General features: G+C 49.2%; 1 long non-coding RNA gene across 2 annotated transcripts in view; it reads right to left on the reverse strand.

Moving 5' to 3' along the window:
* Nucleotides 1–14,905, reverse strand: part of LOC309650342 — a 36,317-nt gene extending 21,412 nt beyond the window's left edge. The window contains exon 1 of one of the 2 annotated variants that reach the window (XR_014257533.1): nucleotides 14,698–14,905. This is a non-coding gene — a long non-coding RNA (uncharacterized lncRNA). The remainder of the gene's footprint in view (nucleotides 1–14,697) is intronic. The other variant, XR_014257534.1, reaches the window with a different exon arrangement.
* Nucleotides 14,906–24,325: the final 9,420 nt, after the last annotated feature.

Below are 24,325 nucleotides of genomic sequence, written 5' to 3' on the forward strand. Positions count from 1 at the left end.
TGTGGAGATGTACAATGGTGCAGTCTATGTGTACAAAACTTTAGCATTTATTCAAAAATATAAAATATAATTACCATGTGGTTCAACAACTCTACTCCTACATATATACCTAAACAATGGAAAACAGGCATTCAAACAAAAACTTGTACACCAACTATTCATAGCAGCACTATTCACAATAGCCCAAGGTAGAAAAGATTAAACGTCCATCAGCAGGTAAATGGATAAGCAAAATAAGGAAGATATCAATAAGCTGCATTATTCTGTCATATAAAGGAATAAAATAAAATTATACAGCTGCTGTGGAAAACAGTGTGGTAGCTCCCCAAAAACATAAACATGGAATTAATGTATGATCCCTTGATTCCACTCCAGGATGTACACCCAAAATATTAGAAAGCAAGGACTGGAACAGACATTTGTATCCCATATTCATAGCAACATTATTCACAATAGCCAAAAGGTGGAAGTAACACAACACATCCTTCAACAGATGAATGGATAAGTACAGTGTAGTATATACGCAATGAAATATGATTCAACCTTTAAAACTAAGGTAATTCTCACACCTGCTACAATGTGGATGAACCTTGAAGTCATTATGCTAAGTGAAACAAGCCAGACACAAAAGGACAAACGTTCTATGATTCCACTAGTACGAGGTATCCAGATAAGTCAAATTCAAAGACAAAGTAGAATACGGTTGCCAGGGGCTGAGGTGAGTTAGTGTTTAATGGCTACGGTTTCACATGGGGAAAATAAAAAAAGCTCTGGAGATGGATGGTGAGGATATTTTTACAACAATGTGAATGTAGTTAATGCCATAGAACTGTATACTTAAAAATGGTTTAAATGGGGCTTCCCTGGTGGTGCAGTGGTTAAGAATCCACCTGCCAATGCAGGGGACACGGGTTCAAGCACTGGTCCTGGAAGATCCCACATGCTGTGGAGCAGCTAAGCCCGTGCGCCACAACTACTGAAGCCAGCGTGCCTAGAGCCCTTGCTCTGCAACAAGAGAAGCCACCGCAATGAGAAGCTTGCACACCACAACGAAGAGTAGTAGCCCCTGCTCACCGCAAGTAGAGAAAGCCCGTGCACAGCAATGAAGACCCAACACAGCCAAAAAATTAAAAATAAAATAAATTTTATTTAAAAAAGGCTTTAAAAAATGGTTTAAATGGTAAATGTTATGTGTTTTTAATCACGATGGAAAAAATGAATGAAATAATGATCAATGTTACAATGTGGATAAACACTGAAAACATCCTAAGTGAAAGAAGCCACACAGAAAAACCACCCAGATCATGCTCATCTTGTACACTTTAAATCCAGCAAGGTTTTTAAAGTGAGGAAAAGCCCCAGTGATGGTTCCAGGAAAAGAAAACTGTATTCGAATGGAAAATACATTTCCACAAAGCTGGAGCAGCTGGTGAAAGTTGAAGCAGGTCTGGGGATAGGATTATAACGTGGAAACCATAATTATTCCTCATTTTGGGGTTATGTGCTGGGTTCCCTGGGAGAGTGGCCCTCCCACGCTCACAGGGTAAAAACAAACTGGAGTATTTTGTGAATGTGGAAAACTTGATACTGCTATTTAAAGTTTTTTTGTTTTGTTTTTTTAATAAATTTATTTATTTTTATTTTTGGCTGCATTGGGTCTTTGTTGCTGCGCGCAGGCTTTCTCTAGTTGCGCTGAGCGGGGGCTACTCTTCATTGTGGTGCGCAGGCTTCTCATAGCAGTGGCTTCTCTTGTTGCAGAGCATGGGCTCTAGGCGCACGGGCTTCAGTAGTTGTGGCACGCGGGCTCAGTAGTTGTGGCTCGCGGGCTCTAGAGCGCAGGCTCGGTAGTTGTGGTGCACGGACTTAGTTGCTCCGCAGCATGTGGGATCCTCCCAGACCAGGGCTCGAACCCTGTCTCCTGCGTTGGCAGGCGGATTCTTAACCACTGCGCCACCAGGGAAGCCCCTTAAAGTTTTTTATACACTTGAAATTTACTAGAAAATAAAGTACTCATCAAAACAACCATGTCATACCACGCCAGAAATACAGACATCAAACTCTGTTATAGAGGCCAAGCCCTACCCAGATCCAGCTCACCCGCAGTGGGGATGCCAATCACCCTCGTAGGAGTCCACATACTACGAGAGGCACTGTGGGAAGATTATATTGGGAGCCACTATGTCCTGGGTGCTGTGGATGACCTGGATGTAGTTGAAACAGTGGGATTTCTGAATTCTAGTTTTCCACATTCAACCACCAAAAAACTGTTACAACTAAAAAATGAATTCAGTAAAGCTGCAAGATACAAAAAAAAAGAAAAATCAATGCACAAAAATCATTTGTGATTCTATACACTGATAATGAACCATCAGAAAAAGAATTTAAAAAAAAAATCTCACTTACAATTGCATCCAAAAAGAAAACTAGGAGTAAATTTAACCAAGGACGTGAAGGACCTGCACACTGAAAACTGGAAGACACTGATAAAGGAAACTGAACAAAAATAAATGGAAAGATACCCCGTGCTCCTGGGTAAAAAGAATAGTGTGAAAATATGCATTCTAAGGTGGGACTTCCCTGGCCGTCCAGGGGTTGGGACTCTGTGCTCCCACTGCAGGGGGCACAGGTTCGATCCCTGGTTGGGGAACTAAGATCCCGCATCCTGCAGGCCACATGGTGTGGCCCAAAATTTTTTTTTAATTTAAAAAAAATATGCATTCTAGCCAAATTACTGTACACATTCAACGCAATCCCTACCAAAAGTGCAATGACATTTTCCATAGAAACAGAGCAAACCATCTTAAGATGTGTGTGGAGCCACAAAGGACCCAGAAGAGCTAAAGCGACCCTGAGGAAGGAGAACGGGCTGGAGGCATCTCTCTCCCTGACTTCACACTACATTACGAAGCTACAGTCCCAAAAAAGTGTGGAATCGGCACAAAAACAGGCACATAGACCAGAGGAACAGAGCAGAGAGCCCAGGAATCAACCTACAGGTACGTGGTCGTTAATTCACAAGAAAGGAGCCAAGAACACACACCAGGGAAAGGACAGTCCCCTCAATAAACGGTGCTGGGAAAACCGGATGCCACTCGCCAAAGAACAACACTGAACTCTGTCTACACCGCACACAAAAGGGGCCAAAAACCCAGTTTTCCACATCAAGCCCCTCCTCTCCTGGCTCCTCTGAAGACAGACACCCACAGCGGTCAGCCACGCACAGGAACCTTCTCCCCACACTTCCTCACCTTTTCCCCCATTGGCATCACCTCCCGGCAGGTCCTGAGGAGACCAGGCTCCTGTCAGCATGAACTGGACCCCACAGTGTCCCACAGCTGAAGCCCCAGAGGGTCCTGAGGAGACCCGGCTTCTGTTAGTGTGGACTCGACCCCAGCTTGTCCCGAAGCCCGGCCGTCAGCATGGACTCGGCCCCGCGTGTCCCAAAAGCCGAAGCCCCAGCGGGTCCTGAGGAGGCGGGGCTCCCGTCAGCTGCGCGAGGGCGCCAAGTCCGCAGGCAGAATGCTTGATCCCGGGGAGGGTCAGGGAGGCGGGCTCGCGTTCCCTGCCAGCCAATGGGAACGTGCAGACCAAGCCACCTCCCAGTTCACCTCCCGCCCCCTGAGGGCACTTCCACTGCCTCCATTAAACTGCAGAAATTCAAACTGAAATACAGTCAAGTATCCCATGACTTCTCCGAAATAGTTAAGAAACAATTAACTGGAAACTGTATGAAATGAAATGACTAGACACAAACTTTAAACTTACACCAAACTCACTCAAACTTATTAACAGACATTTAAAATGTGAAACTATCAAAATTACAGAGATAAACACAGAAATACATGACCTTGGGTTTAGTCTCTAGATCACGAGCTTTGAGTTTTAACACACAACGCAAAAAGCTAATCCACAAAAGAAAAAAGTAATATTATGGACTTTATAAAATTAAAGATTTCTACTCTCAAAGACGTTATTCAGAAAATCAAAAGACAAGACACAAACTGGGAGAAAAATATTTGCAAAACTTGTATCTGATAAAGGATCTGGACTCAAAATAGACAAAGACCTCTAAAACAACCCCATAAAAAAAATGGGTGAGGATCTGAACAGACACCCAGCCAAAAAAAGATATACAGATAGTAAAAATCATACAAAAACAAGCTCAACATCATATACCATTAGGGAATTACAAATTAAAATCATGAGATATCACAGCACACCTATTAGCACTGCTAAACTCCAAAAATATGACAATACCAATTGCTAGAAGATGAGGAACAACAGAACTCTCCCTCATTGCCAGTGGGATGCATGTACAGCCACTTTGTAAGACAATTTGGCAGTTTTTTCTAAAGCTAAACAAGTCTCACCTTGGGATCCAACAATTGTGCTTCCGGTATTTAGGCAACTGCTTTGAAAATCTATGTCCAAATGCAAACAAGGATGCAATTATGCACAGCAGCACTTTCATAATGGCTAAAAACTTGAAGAAATCAGGATATCCTTCAAAAGATGAATGCATAAGCATCCATGTCAAGGCGAGTAGAATATGCCACCCCAGAATATCTCTCTCTGGCATGAGGATTATTTCAGTCTGATTTTTAAAAAAAAGAAAAAAAAGGAATCTCAGAAAACTGAGTAGAGATTGCCCTTTTGCGAAGGACATTTACAATAGAGAAATCTCCATTTATAAGGGTCTGTCCTGCTTTGCACCAGAAATAGAAGGATAATGAAATCTCAAGTAACACTTATCAATGGAGATGTCCTGACTTAAATGTGCAAACAATCACATTGTTTACTGTGCTTTGCACGATAACCTGACATAACTGGCCTTCCCCCCCTTCCCCAACATCTTTCTTCTGTTTTTAGCTGAAGACAGTATTTAAGAGGATCATTTCAGGGAGTGACTCAGTTTTCCTTGCTATCCCCCCTGTATTCAGAAGGTATACATGTTATTAAACTTCTGCTTTTCTCCTGGTAATCTGTCTTTTATTTCAGGGGCAGGGGGGCCTCAACCAAGAACCTAGAAAAGTAGAGGGGAAATTGTCTTTCCGCCCATACACGTGCAGTGGAATACTACTCAGCAGAAAGGAATGCACCATCAGCCTATGGAAAGACATGGATAAATCCTCAGTATATACTGCTACGTGAAAGCATCTAGGCTGAGGAGGCTGCACACAGTATGACCCCATTGGTGACACTCTGGGAAAGGCAAAGCTACACAGATGATAAGCAGATCATGCGGTGGGGGGTTTGAAGTGTTCCATGTGACACTCTAGGATGGATACCTGTCACTATGCATTTGTCTAAACCCACAGATGTGTATAGCCCAAGGGGTCAATCATAATCTATTCAAATTTAGTTATTTAGAATGTAGGAGTGTGGCAGGATGGAATACATAATGTGACAGAATCTAACTGTATTAGAAATATATGGAAACAACTCACCGTAGGGGATGGGATCAAAGGTGCTGACCTAAGTTACCTTTGGAAATGAATGGAATCTGTAGACTAAAGGCAAACTGGACCGTACATATACAGTGGGCTTCATTTTACGAAGTTCTTTCCAGGGTGTAGTAGCTAACAATTCTGAAACCTCTGCACGTGTAACCTGGAAAGGAGCAATGCATACATAACTGGCAGATGGTGGGAGCCAGGCTCCTCGCTGTGGGAGTGGGAAGTTACAGATAAGCAAGGGGAGAGCCTCTGCCCTCATAATCCTGGATCTGGGCTTCCTGGGAGGATGCTGACTGGCCGGGGAAACACACAGATCTTCACGCTGGGAAGACCCTGCAGACATAGGAACTCCACGCCCCATCTTTCCACCCATACCTGCTGGAAACACTCAGCCCTCCATCATCAGTCAACTGCAGCGTTTAAGACATTCTCGCCCCCAGGCAGATAAAGGAACATGAGGGTCTTGCTTACCCCTAAACTGTCCCAGAATCCAGGCCCTGGGGGTGGAGCCAGGTTGGGGCTTCCTGGGCCTCTGACCAGCAGGTGAGAGGAAGGAGGAGGACCAGTCCTGAGGACAGAGGTTCCCTCAAGTCTGTGAGCCCAGGAGCCCCGATGGGATTCATTCCCAGTGCGGACATGGGCGGGGTCTGCAGTGGTTCTGTGCTCCCCCTGGACCCCTTTGATGAAGCCATGGCAGCACTGGCCCCAGACGTCTCCTGGCAGTGTCTCAAACTCTGACACAGCGGTTTTACAAAGGAACAAGAGAATGAAGGTCAGCCCCTGATGGCCACTCCTTTCTGGCTCTGAGTTGCTTCCAACAGGACCGCAGTCACCTGCACGTAGTCTGCTGTGACCTACCTGCCCCCATTGGCCTTTCCTCTCCCTCCCTGCGATGAGTCCCGTGACATTTCCAGCCTGGACCCCTCTCGCAGGCCAGACGCCTCTGTCCACTCACTGCACCCCCATCTCACCTTGGGGGCTAACAGGGCCCTCAGGGGACCGGGATCCTGCAGCTCCCCACACCCAGGAGCAGCCCCACCTTCCCAGGTTGCCGAGCCCAGGCACCTGGTGTAACCGAGCAGGACCCTACGGGGCCTTCCCAGGACAGACCCCTCCCCCACATCCTCTGCTGGAGCTCCTCTCTGAAGTACCTGGATAACAGTATCTGATGCACGCTTCCTGAGTTGTTTTACAGATGCTAAAACCACCACCAAAGGGAACAGCGAACAGGCTAGAGAAGAAACATAACCTGGCCTGAAAGAGTTCATCACGCCTTGTTTTACTTTGTCACTAATTTGTAGTAACTAGATGTGTACTTTACACAGCGAACCTCACTCCCTGACACTACGTAATTTACCTCTGGCACCCATCACCCCTAACTCTGTGTGAGTTACATCCCCTGCCTCTCACTCCCTAACCTTATTATGTCCAGCACGTACATTCTATATGCCCCTCATAACAAATCACCCCCTATAGTCTTTGCATTTCAGAAACAAGGTCACCGGCCGATAAACCAGAGGCAAACGGACACAATTACCAGACTGCTGGACCCCAATTACCGGGCGGCCTGATGCCAACTATGACTGTTTTGAAATAATGCAAAGGAAAGGAGGAATGCAAGACCTTCACTACTTCGATCCTCATCCTATACCCCGGACTGCGAGAGCCCCACGTATAAAACCTTCCCTGATTCTCAAGGAGGGCGGGCCCAGTTCTTGAGGCGCTAGCCGGCTGTGTCTTCCCTTCTGCCTGGCAGAAAAATAAAGCCATCTCTCTCTTCCTCCAAAATCCCTGGCTCCATATTTCCATTCGGCCTCGGTGCACAGGGAAGCCGAGATTTCGACAACAGTCTGTGGCCAGTTCCCACACTAATTCACCTCTACGCCCACAGCCCTGGCCCAAGCCCGATCTTGTGCCTGGTTCCTCCATCAGGCCCTGACAAAACTCCCTGCCCGCACGGTGCACCTCACATCCCACCCCAACGTGGTCTTTCTGAAGCATAAACGAGACTGTGACTCTCTCCCACGTGTAATCCCCCAAATGTTTCCCCACCTTCGCTAGGGTATCTGCTGGGAGAGACATCTGCCAAGGCCCTGAGAGTCCCCGGCATCCCCACGAGGTTGCTGGCTCCTGAGTTCCCTGACAAGGAGCACCTCAGCAGGCCAGGAGACACGGCAGGAAACCCCAGAACCGCTCACCTCAGGAGGGGACTGGCATGGCCACGGCCTGATCAGAGAGAGCAGAGAAGGGCTCCCCAGCTGGGACACAGACTCTGCACAAGTGGCCTCTCCGTGAGCCACTACATCACCTTGTGTGACTTGAGGGAAGGAAGGACCAAGGCACAGTTGGCTCCTAAGGAGGATGGGATAGGCTCAGCCATGTCCCCCCAAATTCACATGCTGAATCCCTAACCCCCAGGACCCCAGGATGTGGCTGTATTTGGAGATGGGATTTTTAAAGAGGCGATCAAGGTAAAAATGAGGTCACTAGGGTGGATCCTAATTCAATAGGATTGATGTCCTACAAGAAGAGATTAGGACACAGATAGGCACAGGGGGAGACCACGTGAGGACCTGGGGAGAAGACGGCTGTCTAAGCACCAAGGAGAGAGGCCTCAGAAGAAGCCAGCCTGCACACACCTTGATCTCAGACAGCATCCAGGACTGGGAGATGATAGGTCTGTTATTCAAGCGGCCCAGTCTGTGGTATTTGTTACGGCGGTCCTGAGCAGACTCACACGCAGGGTAACTCAGGGCTCAGACTGGACAGAGCCCACTCTCCATCCCCCTGTACGGTAGTTACAGGATCCTCAGGAACTGAGGAGGGGGTCCCTGAGGAGAGGCACAAGATAGAAGGTGCTAGGCGTTAACACGACTGCATTCACGTTAAACGTGCCTGAAGTCCATTCACACGAGATGGTCTTGTCCTGTATGTACGTCGGCACCTTCAGTCTGAACTGAGATCTCTGGCTTCACCACCTCCACTGAGAGCATTAGCTTCACCTGCTGTGGACCGTCTCCTATAGGATATCCAGAACCACAACGCATCAAAGCTTCACAGGACCCAGAGTCTGTGCGCTAGCGTCCGGGTGACCCTCACAGCAGAGCCGCGCAGCTGCCCACCAGATCCCATTTCCCTTTTTCCTGTTCACAGCTACCCTGCCCCTCCCAGCCTTCCCACCCCTTACAGCTGGGACCCAGTGTTTCGTGATACCAAGGGGAAATGGTGGAGGTGGTGAGGGCCTTAGCCAGCCTGCATCCTAGGACAGAGGGCATGATGCCCACCTGGTCACCCCACCCTGCTGGTTGGAGCCCTCACCTAGAAGCAGGGAGAAGAAACAAGGGGGACAGAGCCTGGGCCCTGCCACCCACCTGCCCTGGACTCTCACAAGAAGGGGACAGAGACAGCTTGAGCTTCAGCCCAGTTTTGGGAGACACTTTGTTCCAGCAACAAACATTTGCCTTAAAAGCCAAGGTGCCTTACAAACCCCTCCCCAGCTGTCACAGAAAGGCTTAATCTCATCACACTTTTCTCAAACCCCAGCTCACGGTGAGACCACCTCTCAGGTGATGGTGCTTCAGAGAAGCCCCTTTACAAGATCCCTGGAGTTCAACTCTCCCAGCCCTGCCTTCAGTTTAAGGAGGAAGTTTCCTTGACAACCTTGACAAACCTGCTCAGTTTCCTTGACAACCAAGCTTTTCAATCTCCCAAACTCTTCTCCTTCAAACATTCCTATTCTAGGCTTGATGAGCCTAAAGTGACAGTGTTGTCATCATGTGCCAGAAGGCGATTCCTCCAAGCCCGTAGTTATTGGTTACATGATGCTATTGATGATGAAATCCCAGAAGAGCCAGCTTTGCAAGGTAACCACTTCTGGACTCGGTGCTGGGTCCCTTTCCATGGACAGAGTGGAGTGGCTGTTTCCACAGACCCCGTGGTGGAAGAGCTCACCTAATGCAGCCAGGACTTCATCCCTTCCAGGTGATTCCAGGGTCCTCATTCTCCCCAGACCCTCACCCACATGGCTGCTGTCTGTGCCAGTCTATACGGAACCTTGGTAATCTCCTAAAATGAGGGTTATTTTATACACAGGTAATGGGTTGAACGCTGGCCCCAAAAGATGTGTCCCCCCAGAACACGTGAACAGGACCATGTCCGGGAAAAGGGTCTTTGTATATGCAGTTAAGGATCTCGAGGTGAGGTCATCTTGGGTTAGGGTGGCCCCCAATCCAATTGAGAGGGTCCTTATGAGAGACAAAAGAGGAGAGGCACAGACACAGAGGAGAAGCCATGTGACGACGAAGGCAGAGATGGGAGGGATGCAGCCACAAGCCTGGGGACGCCTGGAGCCCCCAGAAGCTGGAAAAGGCAGGAAGAACCCTATCCTGGAGCCTTTGGAGAGACTTCCGCCCTGCAACACCTTGATCTCAGATGTCTGGTCTCCAGGACTGGAGGAGGATCAATTCCTGTTGTTTTAAACCACCCACCTTGTGGTCATTTGTTACAGAAGCCACAGAACGGTCACACAAACCCTGCTCTGTAGGATGCTAGAAGTGGGGGTCTCACTAAAGGCCGACAGAGGCTGGATTGCAGAACCCTTAGAGTCAGCATTGGGCCCCAGAAATCCTAAAGCAGTGGCTGGACACCAGAACGTTGAGGGGTCAGTTGGAAGCCCATCCCTAAGGGTGCCGGCTGCACACGGTCTCCCCAGGTTTTTACGCCTGTACCTGTTGGGGATAAGTATGTCCATCCTGATTCAGGACTTCTGATGTCACCCTTCACATTGCTAATTAAGGACCCACTAGTTACACCGATGAAAACCCTATCAGGACACTTGCTCCAGTGGTAAACAATTCTGAAGTTGGTCAGAGGTGGGGAATCATCTCCCATGCAGCCAGCAGCCCTCCCGCAAGGAGCGTCCTCATTGCAAAGCTGGGGGCCCGTGCCCAGGCGTCTCTGAGTAAACGTGAGCTGAGCCTCAGGCCAGCTGCTGCTGAACTTTTCCCACCCTTCCCAGGTAAAACACCTGAATATGTACAAAGACTTTAAAGCCTAGAGGAAAGGACTTGGAGTCACACCAGCGACAGCACGCAGGCCGAGTTGGTGCCTGCAGGCCAGCCAGGATGGTCCTGGCCCCGGGCGCTCTTCTGGAAGCTTTCCATTTCCCTACCTGAGTTACCCCTCCTGTCCTGGCCCCCACTGCTTTTTTCTTTCCTCACCTCTACCAGGGAGAAATTCCAACGGCAGGTACTGGTGACACATCCTCTTCTTTAGCAGGTGGCAGCCCGGCAACTCCTGCAGAAAGTCCAGCAGAGCCCCACTCAGACCAGGCCACTAACAGAGCCGTGACCCCTCACTCCCTCCCACCAGCCCAGCCCCGAGACTGCTGACGGGGCAGAGCATATGGCGTCAGGCACAGCTGCAGGCGCTCTTGCTGCCTGGAGGGGGTGTTTATATTGACCTCAACCCAGGCACACCTGGGGAGGGCTGGCCGGCAGGGTCAGGCTTCCCAGCTCAGCCAATCCGTGCCCATCAGGGACTCAGAGGTGCAGAACATGGGCCTTGCTGCACCCGCCAGGTCCAAGGAACAGGTGTGGGGTCCTGAGGGTCAGGATAGACACGGGGCTGCAGCTCTGGCTTGTTTTCTAATCATTTTGTCTGGTCCATGAGTGGGAGACAATTTCAAAAAGACCCTCTCCTCACAAGAGGAATCCAGGAGTCAGGGAGATGAGGGGTGTTGGGTGGAGAGAGAGGCCTGGTGCCCCGGCTGCAGTGGAAACCTCTGGAAGACCCAGTGGAGGGAGGCCGCACAGAGTGAAGCCCAGGGTCACAGACCTGTCGGAGCTGCTGTTCGTTAGTTCAGGTCCTGCTCTGAGGTGCTCTGTGTCAGCTCTGAGCGACAGGCGGGCTGGGGTGCTCTGCAACGAGGGCCACGTGCACGGTTCCTGTGTGCCCAGCGCTTCCGGGTGCCTGCCCAGGGGAGCTCCATACCCGGGGAGGGGCCTGCCCACGAGAGCCCCGTGGGCTGCTGGGTACCTGTTCAGGTGAGCTCCATATCCTGGGAGGGGCCTGACCACGAGAGCCCCGGGGGCTGCTGGGTGCCTGTTCAGGTGAGCTCCATACCCGGGGAGGGGCCTGACCACGAGAGCCCCCGGGGCTGCTGGGTGCCTGCCCAGGTGAGCTCCGTATCCTGGGAGGGGTCTGCCCACGAGAGCCCCGGGGGCTGCCGGGTGCCTGCCCAGGTGAGCTCCATATCCTGGGAGGGGCCTGACCACGAGAGCCCCGTGGGCTGCTGGGTACCTGCTCAGGTGAGCCCCATATCCTGGGAGGGGCCTGACCACGATAGCCCCGTGGGCTGCTGGCTACCTGTTCAGGTGAGCTCCATATCCTGGGAAGGACCTGACCACGAGAGCCCCGTGGGCTGCTGGGTGCCTGCCCAGGTGAGCTCCATACCCGGGAGGGGCCTGCCCACGTGAGCCCTGCATCACCCTTCCCAGGAGGGAGGGTGGAGGGAAACCCTGCATGACCTCTGAGGCCCTAAGAACCCTTGACTAAGGCTGAGCTCAATTTGAAACAGTGGGTGACCAGAGCAGACATTTCATTCGTCTATCAATGAGAATCCAGCACTGGAGGAGCAGAAAACAACGGCCTCGCTCAACCTCGACGCTAATCCTGACATGGACCCTAACCCTAAACTCTGATCCTGACCCTAAGCCCTGACCTAACCTTAGCCTAACCCGCACCCTAAACCTGTACCTTACCCTAACCCATGCTCTACCCGCATCCTACCTGTACCCCAATTCTCACCCATACCCTAACACCCACTCTAACACAGGACCCTAACACCCTGAGACCAAAACCATAAACCTTAAGCAATAAACAAAACCACAACCATAACCAAAACCATAAACCATAAAAGGTATTCATTAACCACAGGCATAAATAAGTCATAACTGTAAACATAACCATAAGACGTAAACCATAACAGTAGCCATAAGCCATAACACAGCCCCAGCCCTAATGCTAACCCTCCAAACCACTTACACCAAGCCAAGTCTAATCAGATTATACAAATACATCTTGACAAAGAAAACTACCCCAGGATACCTTATAAAGATGAATGTAAACATCTATCACACAATAATAGCAACATGAAACCAGAAAAACATTAAATGGATAATGCCATAAGCAAGTATCTCTACACCAGAAATTTCAGGTTGTTCAACATATTAAAAGTAAGCAATGTAATAAACCACAATAAAAGTGTGAAGTAAAACACATGATCATATCAATTAATGCAGAAAAAGCTACAATCAAAAACCAGTGTTAGGGGCCTCCCTGGTGGCGCAGTGGTTAAGAATCCGCCTGCCAATGCAGGGGACACGGGTTCGAGCCCTGGTCTGGGAAGATCCCACATGCCGCGGAGCAACTAAGCCTGCGCACCACAACTGCTGAAGCCCGTGTGCCACAACTGCTGAAGCCTGCGTGCCTAGGGCCCGTGCTCCGCAACAAGAGAGGCCACCACAGTGAGAAGCGCGCGCACCGCAACGAAGAGTGGCCCCCTGCTCGCCGCAACTAGACAAAGCCCGTGCTTAGCAACGAAGACCCAACACAGCCAAAAATAAATAAATTAAAAAAATTAGAAAAATAAAAAACCAGTGTTATTTCATGATACAAACACTCAAGAAAGCAGGAGTAAAAGGAAATTTGTTCAATATGGAAAAGAGTAGTACAAAAAGCCACAGCAAACATCATGCTCAATGTTAAAGACTGGAAGATTTACTCCTGAAATCAGGAACGAGGCCAGGAAGCTGGTCTTCATCATTGTTACTCAATAGGATGCCGGAAGTCCTACCCAGAATCTTGAGGAAAGAAATAAGAGGCATCCACGTGTGAATGGAAAAATTCAAACTGTCTCTTCACAGAACACAGATCACATCATTTTATATATAAAACTACCTATAATGAACAAAAAATTATTTGAGCTAGTCAACTAATGCAGCAAAGTTATAGAACAAAATATCAATTCACAAAAATCTATCTTATATGTATACACTAGCAATAAATAACCTGAAAAAGCATTTATGGTAACAATTCCACTGTAAATAATGTCAACGTCAATATTTAGGAATATATTTAGTCAAGATACAAGACTTGTTTTATGTGTGTAAATTTGTCTGTTTGAAATTACTGGAAAGTAAATTACTTTTCAAAACACCATGTCGATAGCATGTCCGAAAAGCAGAGAAAACATCAAGCTTCCATAGAGCAGCCAAGCTTTACCCAGATCCAGTTCACCCAAAGTCCACATGTCACTTAGAGGCACCGTGGGAAGGTTACATCAGGAGCCGCTGTCCTCCGTGTTGTGGACGACCTGGATATGGTAGAAACAGTGGGATTTTGGAATTCCAATTTTCCACTTCATTCCACCAAAAAACTATTCGAACTAATAAATGAATTCAGTAAAGTTGCAAAATCAATACACAGAAATCAGTTGCATTTCTAAACACTAATAATGAACCATCAGAAAGAGAAAGAAAGCAACCCTATTTACAACTGCATCAAAAAGAACAAAATACCTGGGAATAGAGTTAACCAAGGAGGTGAAAGACCTGCACACTGAAAACTTTAAGACATTGATGCAGAAATTGAACAAGACACACGAATAAATGGAAAGATACCCTGTTCTCAGGGAACGGAAGAATGAACGTTGTTAGAATACGCCTTCTACCCGAAGCGGTGCGCGGTGAGCTCAGGCCCTCCCGAAACGCCATGGTATTTTCCACAGAATCAGAGCAAATCCTCCTAAGGCGCGTGTGGAGCCACAAAGGACCCCGAAGAGCCAAGGCGACCCTGAGGAAGGAGAACGGGCCGGAGGCACCTCCCTCCCTGACTTCACACTTCATCGCGAAGCTACAGCCACCAAAACAGTGCGGAATGGGCTCAAAACAGGCGCACAGACCAGAGGGACGGGACGCAGAGCCCAGAACCCACCCCGCACGGGGGCGCCGTTAATTCACGACGAGGGGGCCACGGACACACCGAGCGGAAGGGCAGCCCCACGGTAAACGGTGCGGGGAAGACTGCACACCCCACAACCCACGCGGCTCCACCGCGCACCAGCCTGACCGAAAACCCAGCTTTGCACGCCAAGCCCTTCCGGGTCGCACGAAGACGGGCCCCCTCAGCCGTCAGTCGCCCCCACGAAGCTTCTCCCCACTTTTCCTCACCGTCTCCTCACCTTATCCGCCGGCGTCGCCTGCGTCCTCAGGAAACCCAGCTCCCGTCAGCGTGGACGCAGCCCCACGTTGTCCTGAAGCCGAAACCCCAGCGAGTCCTGAGGAGACCGAGCTCCTGTCAGCAGAGACGCTGAGCCCAGCGTCCCAGCCGCAGCCCCGGCGGTACCCGAGGAGACACAACTCCCCTCAGCTGCGCTCGTAGACGAGTCGGCGGGGAACGCGCGTGCGCTGTGGGTCAGAGAGGCGGGCTCGGCGCCACCCTGTGGTCGGTGCGGGAAGTGGTCGGTCACTGGAGACAGCGCCCCCTGCTGGCGGAACTGCTGAATCTGTTAAACCGTGGAAATTCAAACTGAAATGGAGACAAATATCCCAAAAGTTTTCGGAAAACAGGGAACAATTAACTGAGAAAGGAGGAGAGGCTGGAGGCATCTCCCTACTTGACTTCACACACTGTTGAAAAGCTACAGTCGCCGAAACAGTGTGGAATTGGAACAGAAACAGGCGCAGGGACCAGAGGAACCGGACAGAGAGCCCAGAATTCAACACGCACGGATGCGGTCAGTTAATTTATGACAAAGGGGCCAAGGACACACCGAGGGGAAGGACGGTCCCCACCGTAAGCAGTGCTGGGAAAACTGGACATCCCAAAACTCCAACAAGTTGGAAACCATTTGGAATGCAATGAACATAGATGCAAACTTTACAACTTACACCAAATTCACTCAAAGTTATTCACAGACAAAATTTAAATACAAAACTATTCAAAATTATGGAAGCAAACGTAGAAGACAATTGACATGAGCTTGAGTTTGGTCATGTAGATCATGAGCTTTGGAGTTTTAACACACAACACAAAAAGGCAATCTACAAAGAAAAACAAGGAGTACTCTGGACTTTATAAAATTAAAGATATCTACTCCATGAAAGACCTTGTTCAGAAAATCAAAAGACAAGTCACAAACTGGGAGAAAAATATTTGCAAACACACATCCAATGAAGGATTCGTCTCAAAACATACAAAGAACGCTAACACAAACAACCCCATGAAAAATAGGGAAAGATCTGACTGGACACCTGGCCAAAGAAGATACACAGACAGTACACAAAACTATGCCAGGACTAGGGGGCAGAAAAACAATGGTCCAGCTCAACTTTCTGAGCCATTTGTGACGGTGGACTACTCCTGTCCTACCTGGAGGCCTCGGAGGGATGGAGAAGGAGGAAGAGGAAGAGGGCCAGTTATGCTTAAACCTAACTCTAACCCTGCCCATTCTCACCACTTTCATTCAACATGGTCTAAGAAGTCCTAGCCATAGTAATTAGATTTTAAAAAGAAATAAAAGGAATCTCATGGCAGAGGAAAAAGTAAAACCGTCACTGTTTGCAGATGACATGATACTCTATACAGAAAATCTTGAAGATGACACCCGAAACCAAATAGAACTCATCAGAAAGTTCATTTAAGTTGCAGGATACAAAATTAATCTACAGAAATTGGTTGCATTTCTATACACTCACAACAAACTGTCAGAATGAGAAATTAAGGAAACAACTCCATGGGCAGTGACATTAACAAAGATAAAATACCTAGGAATACACCTAACCCAGGAGGTAAAAGACCTATACTCAGAAAACTGGAAGACATTGATGAAAGAAATGAAGATGACACAAACAAATGGAAATATATACCGTGCTCATGGACTAAAAGAATTCTTATTGTTAAAATGATTCCACACCCCAAAGCAATCTAGAGATTGGATGCCATTTCTATCAAAATACCAATGGAATTTTTTTGGAGAACTAGAACAAAGCATTCTAAAATGTGTATAGAAACACGAAAGAACCTGAATAGTCAATACAATCTTAAGAAAGAAGCACAAACCTGGACATATCATGCTCCCTGATTTCAAACTATACTACACATCTAGAATCATTAAGACAGTATGGTATTGGCACAAAAGAAATACGCAGAGAGCCATGGAACAGAATTGAGAGCCCAGAAATAAACCCACACTTATACAGTCAATTTATCTATGACAAAGGAGGTGAGAATATACAATGGGGAAAATATAGCCTCTTCGATAAATAGTGTTGAGAAAACTGGACAGCTACATGCACAAGAATCAAACTGGAATCTTTTCTTATACCATCTACAAAATAACCTCAAAATGAATCAAATACGTCAGTGTAAGACCTGAAGCCATAAAACTCCTAGAAGAAAACATAGGCAGTACACTCTTTGACATCAGTCTTAGCAATACTTTTTGGATCTGCCTCCTCAAGCAAAATAAACCAATGGGACTCCATCCAACTGAAAGGCTTTCCAGCAGCAGAGGAAACCATCCACAAAAGAAAAGGCAGGGCTTCCCTGGTGGCACAGTGGTTGAGAATCTGCCTGCCAATGCAGGGGACACGGGTTCGAGCCCTGGTCTGGGAAGATCCCACATGCCGCGGAGCAACTAGGCCCGTGAGCCACAACTACTGAGCCTGCGCGTCTGGAGCCTGTGCTCCGCAGCAAGAGAGGCCGCGATAGTGAGAGGCCCGCGCAGCGCGATGAAGAGTGGCCCCTGCTTGCCGCAACTGGAGAAAGCCCTCGCACAGAAACAAAGACCCAACACAGCCAAAAATAATAAAAAATAAATTAATTAATAAACGCTTGACATATTTAAAAAAAAATAAATAAAAAAAAGAAAAGGCAGCCTACTGAATGTGAGAAATATTTGCAAACAATATATCTGGTAAGTGGTTCATACACAAAATAGACCAAGAACTCATTCACACAAGTCAACCTCCAAAAAAACAAAAACCCAATTAAAAATTGGCAGAAGACGGAACATGTTTCCAAAGAATATATACAGATGGCCAAAAGACACATGAAAAGATGGTCAACATCACTCATCATCAGGGAAATGCACGTTCAAACCACAATGAGAGTATCACCTCACACCTGAAAGAATGGCTATCATCCAAAAGACAACACATAACAAGTATTGCCGAGGATGTGGAGAAAAGGGAACTCTCATTCACTTTTGTTGGGAATGTTCATTGGTACAGCCACTATGGAAAACAGTATGGAGGCTCCTCAAGAAATTAAAAATAGAACTACCACATGATGCAGGAATTATACCTGGGGGTATCTTTCTGAAGGAAACAAAAACACGACTTCAAAAATATATACGTACCCTTATGTCCATGAAGCCTTTATTGACAATAGTCAAGTTATGGAAGCCACCAAACTATCCATCAATAGGCAAATGGATAAAGAAGATTTCATATATATATATATATATATATATATATATATATATATATATATATGAAATCTGGACACACACACATACACACACTGGAATATGACTCAGCCATAAGAAAAGAATGAAATCTTGGGCTTCTCTGGTGGCGCAGTGGTTAAGTATCCACCTGCCAATGCAGGGGACACAGTTCGATCCCTGGCACGGGGAGATACCACATGCCACGGAGCAACAAAGCCCGTGTGCCACAACTACTGAGCCTGCACTCTAGAGCCTGCGAGCCATAACTACTGAGCCCACGTGCCACAACTACTGAAGCCCGTGTGCCTATAGCCCGTGCTCCACAACAGGAGAAGCCACCGCAATGAGAAGCCCACCCACTGCAACGAAGAGTAGCCCCTGCTCGCCACAACTAGAGAAAGCCTGCGCGCAACAACAAAGACCCAACACAGCCAAAAATAAAAACAAACAAATTTTTTTAAAAAAAGATGAAATCTTGCAAGAACATGAATGGACCTAGAGGGCATTATGCTAAATGAGATATAGCAGACAGAGAAAGAGAATTACCTTATGATGTCACTTATATGTAGAATCTATAAAACAAAACAAACGAAGAAACACAACAAAACAGAAATGGACTCATAGATGCCAAGAACATGCTGGTGGTTGCCAGATGGGAGGTGGGTGGAGAGATGAGTGCAATAGGTGAGAAAGATTGAAAGGTTCCAAATTCCAGTTATAAAACAAACGTCATGGGCTGTGATGTACAGCATAGGGAACAGAGTCCATAATACTGTAAGAACACAGTATGGTGACAAACGGTAGCTAGACTTGGTGATTATTTTGTAGTATATAAAAATATCAAGTCACTATGTTGTATACCAGAAGACTAATATATAATAATTGCCATCAAGTATACATCAATTTTTAAAAAGAAGAAAAGGTACTATCTTAAAAAAAAAAAAACAGAGTGTTGGGGAATTCCCCAGTGGTCCAGTGGTTAGGACTCTGCGCTTTCACTGACGAGGGAGCAGATTCAATCCCTGGACAGGGAACTAAGATCCCGCAAGCTGTGCGGCTCGGCCAAAAAAAAAAAAGGAGTGTAGTGAGATAAAGAGGGGACGTCAGATGAAACTATGAAAGGATGCAGGTTGAAGGGCCATCTGTGAAAGTGTCTGCTGAAGTTTGAGTCTCAAGTGGCCCAGACAAACAGGACTTGAAGAGAAGCAGCCATGTGATGCTACTGGAATGTTCATTTGTTTCTTTGTTTAAATAGGGTTTATTTTTTTTTAAAGATGTTTTGAGTTCACAGCAAAATTGGGCAGAGTACAGAGAGGTGCCACGTGCCCCCTGCTCTGCTGTTACTGCTCTCTCCATGCGCCCCCTCCCTCCCACCCACACAGGTGTTCAGAGTTTCCCTCTCCCCAACTATCCTATCAACATTCTGGGTGTTGGTCACTATCGATGAATCTACATGGACACATCATGATCACCAGAGTCCAGAGTTTACACTAGGGTTCACTCCTGGTGTTGCACAGTCTATGGGTTTTGACAAATGTATCTCACCGTGAATGTATCACACTGAATAATTTCACTGCCTTAAAAATCCTCTGTGCTTGACCTATTTATCATACCCCACCCCTTAACCCCGCCACAAACCCCTAGCAACCCACCCTCTCCGTGGTTTGCCTTTTCCCAAATGCCATATGTAGTTGGTACCCTAAGCTATGCCACCTTTCCAGACTGGCTTCTTTCAGTGACTGATATGCACTTAAGGTGCCCCTCCCATCTCCCATGGCTCTTTCTCTCTCTCATTTCTTTTCAGTGCAAAGAACATTCTGTTGCATGGATGGAGCCCAGTCTATGTGTCCAATCACCTCTTGAAGGACATCTTGGTTGCTTCCAAGTTCTGGCAGTTATGAATAAAGCTGCCGTAAACGTCCGGGTGCAGGCTTCTGTGTAGATGTAAGCATTCGACTCATTTGGGTCCATTGATACCAAGGAGTTTGAGGACTGGATCGTATGGTAAGAATGTGTTTCATTTTGAAAGACACAGCCCATGTTCACAGAGTTTCTGAAGATGGTCGCTGAGAGCATGTCAGCATGCTGAGGAATCAAGCCAACGAAGGAGGTAGAATTCAAAGATGCCGGCAAGGAAGATGTGGCCGAGACAAAACCAGACCTCCACCCTCTTAGAGCTGAAGGCTGGTCCTGAGAATTAGATGGACACGAGACAGATTCACAGGAGGGAACCATACACATTTATTTCCCACAAGTTTTACCTGACCCAGGGCGCCCTCCTAAGGAAATGAAGAAAGACCCAGAGAAGTGGCAAAACCTAAATTCTTTTCTGTTGGGTTGAACAGAGAGAGGCGATTGTGGAAAAGGAACTACACTATGTGGGGAGGCTAAGGAGGGTGAGAATTCTGCTGCACAGTTCTGTTTGTACAGAATTCTCTCATTCTCCACTCTCTGCCCCTGACGATCACAATGTCGCTCTCCTTCCAGCAGAGGGAGGACGTCTTCCTGGGGGGAGGGGGGGGCAGTGGCGGGGGGGGGACATGTTACCTGCTGCTTCCAGGAAGAAGAAGGGGAAGGCTCAGCACGCCCTTCTTGGACCTGCTTTACTGGGGGGCGGGGGGGTGTTTATTTGTTTGTTTTGGTTTTGCTTTGTTTTTTGAAGTGTCCGTAGCTCAAGACAATATTCTGGTTTCCTTTACCTCTAAGTCCTTTACCTGGGGTTAGGCTTCTGACAGGAGGAGGGACACATGTTTCTGACATGACGGGCTGGGCAGGCAAGGAGGGATAAGATGGGTGCGGGCCCGTGCCTGTTCTCCTCTCATGTGTTGGGAAGATGATTCTGCTCTTGCCAGATGGGATCTAATTTTTCCATGAACGATCTAGCAAGATATCAGCTAAAAAGAGGAAGAGCAAAGGTCAGAAGAACATGGAGAAGATGGAATATAGATGCTGGGGTCTCCTGAGCAACGATTTCATCAGAGGCGCATGCACATCCCTGGTCTCTGGACCACCATGTTTAAGGCCGATTTGGTGTGTAGGTCATTTTCAATGTACGGTGGTACCATCAGGCCACTTTGGGGTACTGTCTCCAGCTCACCTGAGTGGTGCCGTCGTGCCCACATAAGACGGAGCTCACCCAGGGATGGCATGGTGCCAGAGAAAGGGAGATGGCGGTATGTCATTGAACTTAAGGTATTTCCAAGAGAGTGACTCTCTGAAGTGGCTGAGGCAGAAGGAGAGCAGCCCGATATCCGTCTGCTTGTTTGTTGGGTATGGGGGGGGCGGGTGCGGGTGGGTGTTGTTTATTTTCTGGACGAGGTGAAAGAACTCTTAAAGTGAAGGCATTTGTACAAGGGGTCTGGCAGGATGGGAGGGAGGGGGTCCATGTGCCATGAAATCTAGAGAATCTAGAGTGGTTCAGACTCAGGCCTTTTCTCGTAAACAAGCAGAGACAGGAGTTGGCTTTGGTCATGGCAAAGCTAGCTGGCACCTCAGTAGTCACAACAGAGGGTTCCCAGAATGAACTGATTTGAAGGGGCCAGCACACCTGCAGCCCTCCCCCCTCAGACCTCAGGCCTCAGCCCCCAGGTGGTGTACCTTTCACAGGAGAGATTTATTTCCTCCTTGCAGGGAGACAGAGAGGAGATCTTTTGCATGGGTCTTTTCTTAAGTAACATTAATTCAAAATAATCAATATGTCATTAAGGCCTATTTAGAAGTGACCTGCCCTGGACCCTAACAATATATACATACATACATACAAGAAAGAGAGAGAGAGAAGAGACAGAGAGAGAAGGGACAGAGAAATAGAGACATCAGAAACATAAAGAGGCAGAGAGAAATAGACAGAGAGACAATGAACACAGGAGACAGGGAATGAGTAGAGGTCATACAATTTTCATCAATCAGTCCGCACGTTAGAACCCAGGCGCAAGGTCCACCCACCCTGGAGGGGCGGGGATGGCACAAGGACGGGTGAGCAGGAGGCATGAATGCCGGGAGCCATGGTGGGGGCGGCCCACCCCAGGGCCAAGATGAGACTCGGGGACCCGAGTCTAAACGCAGCAGGAGGCCCTGGAAGGTTATTGCCGGAGGCGGCGATGTCTGAATTTTATTTACTTTCAATCCTCCCACTGGCGGGACTCAGAAACAGGCAGGAAGGGGAGTGACTCTCCCTAGATCCCAGAGCAGAGCCAGGCCTGGTCAGTTGTGTTCTGTGCTACGCCAGCCCTTCATGGAATCCTTCCTTTGCTAAGCCTGTGCGTGAGCTCCACGTGATACCAGCCCACGGGTTTTACAGGCACTGTGGGTGTTTCTGGGTCTGTACACCTGATGGCCTCCCTGGGAAGTAGATGCCAGAATGAGCCCACTGTGCAGATGGGGGACTGGGGAGACCCTGAGAGGCACATGGCTTGTCCAGGGCCGCATCACTGGGGAGGAGGAGGAGCCAGGTCTGAGACCAGCTGTGTCCTCAGAGCTGGGGCCCTGGCGGCACCCAAGCCTCCCCAGGCTGTGGAGTGGGCTGTGTTGGTGTCACAGTGCCTAGACATGGCACGGGGTGGGGGTGAGCGGTCAGCAGCCCAGAGGTGCCCTTGGGGAGCTGTGTGTAAGGAGGAAGCCCGGGTAAGGGGACCCCAGGAAGGGACCTCACTTCCCTGGCCATAGAGCCAAGCAGAATTGGAACCTGGGTGACCAGGTGCCCACTTCTAGAGGAGCTCCCTACCCAGCTCACTTGGTTGGCAATGCTCGAATGGACATGTTGTGCTGTGTCCTGATATCCCGAGGCCGTGGCCTCAGGAACGGCCCCAGAAAGAGCATTTTCCGATGCTGCAGGCCTTGTGTCAGGTCTCACCCCAGACGCCTTTGGCCATCTGCCCAGAGGGACCCAAAGGTAACACTGGGAGGCCCAGGGCAGGCCAGCCCAGGCCAGGCCACCGCTCTGATCCCATCCAAGTAGCCCTATGTCCCCCTCCCTGGACGTGTGGAGGTCGGGGCTTCTGTGGGCTGGGTCTGCCTGCCGCTAGAGCAGGCTGATGAGGGGTCAGAGGCCAGGGGCGCCGGTCATGTCCACACCTCCAGTCAAAGCTGGCTGGGCGGGATGTGGAAAGCCAGGGCAGCGCCCTTCTGCCCGAGGTCCACCCCAAGCCGTCTAGGAGGATCTCTCTCCTCCCGGGTGGGGGGAGAGCAGACACAGGTCTGTGCCTGACCCGGGAGCAGGAGGTCGAGGGGGCGGCGGCGGCGGCGGCGGCGGCGATCACGGCCGGGCGGGGCTCTGGTACCTCCGGGCCGGGCCGGCCGCTGGTCCCTGTCATGGCAGAGCCTCACGTTGGAGATCGGTGACGAGCTCATCCAGGGGGACACCCGACCCACCATCTCCCCGAGTGAGGGGCTGGGGCGCCACGCTGCCCGCGAGGGCCGGCGCAGCCTCTGGCTGAGTGTGGCCATGGAGGGTTCCGCGGAACCGGGGCCCAGAGGTAAGCGGGGAAGGCCTCCTGCCCAGACGCCCCCCAGGCCACTCTCCAGGCTCCAGCCCCGGGCTTCCACGGCGCTCAGCACACCCGGCTCTGACCTGGAGCACCACGTGCACCTTCCCCCGACTCAGCTGCAGGACCAGGAGCCCACCCAGGCAGAGCACAAGGGTGAGAAGGCCGGGAGTGTGTGCATGTGAGGGCGTGGGGAGGGGTGAATGCTGGGCCACACGGAGGGGGGGGGGAGTCCCCAGAGGCTGGGGTTGGGCCCGGAGCCAAGGCTGGCCTGAGGCTGCCCATCTCATGGACTTCCGTCAGAGAGGACATCCTGCTGTGAGTTCCTGGACTGGGAATTCTCTGGGAAGCTCTGGGAAGAGTTCTGTCCTTGGAAGGGCACATGGAAAGGCAGGTGTGTGGGTCATCTTTTCTCCTCTCACAGCTTCAGCACTTCCCCGGACCTTAAACCTGGCTCCAACTCCCAGACCTGTCTATCCGGAGGCATTAGCGGCAGGTGCAGGACCAGGGACCAACGAAAGGGAAATCCCAGCCTAAGGAATAGCCTGCCAAAGACCCCGCGCCGGGGGAGGGTTTACCAGCCCAGCAGGAAGAGCCGGCACGTGCGCCTGCAGGAGACCCAGAGCCATTTCTGGAAACACCACCCCCAGGGGCGGAGCTGGCTCTGCAGCCATCATCACCCGATGGTGATGGTCTGCTCCCGATGTACACCACCAATATGCTCCCCAACCCGAAATTTACTTCCCTTGCCCTGTTGTTATTTTTATTTTTTATTTTTTGTAGTTTTGTTGTTTTTTTCACATGGTTTATGGCATTTTGCACTTCGCTTTTTAAGTTTAAAATAATAAAATTCATGTTCTTTCCATTTTAAATTG

Source organism: Balaenoptera physalus, assembly GCF_965194825.1.
Source record: "Balaenoptera physalus genome assembly, chromosome: 20".
Taxonomy (NCBI): Eukaryota; Metazoa; Chordata; class Mammalia; order Artiodactyla; family Balaenopteridae; genus Balaenoptera; species Balaenoptera physalus.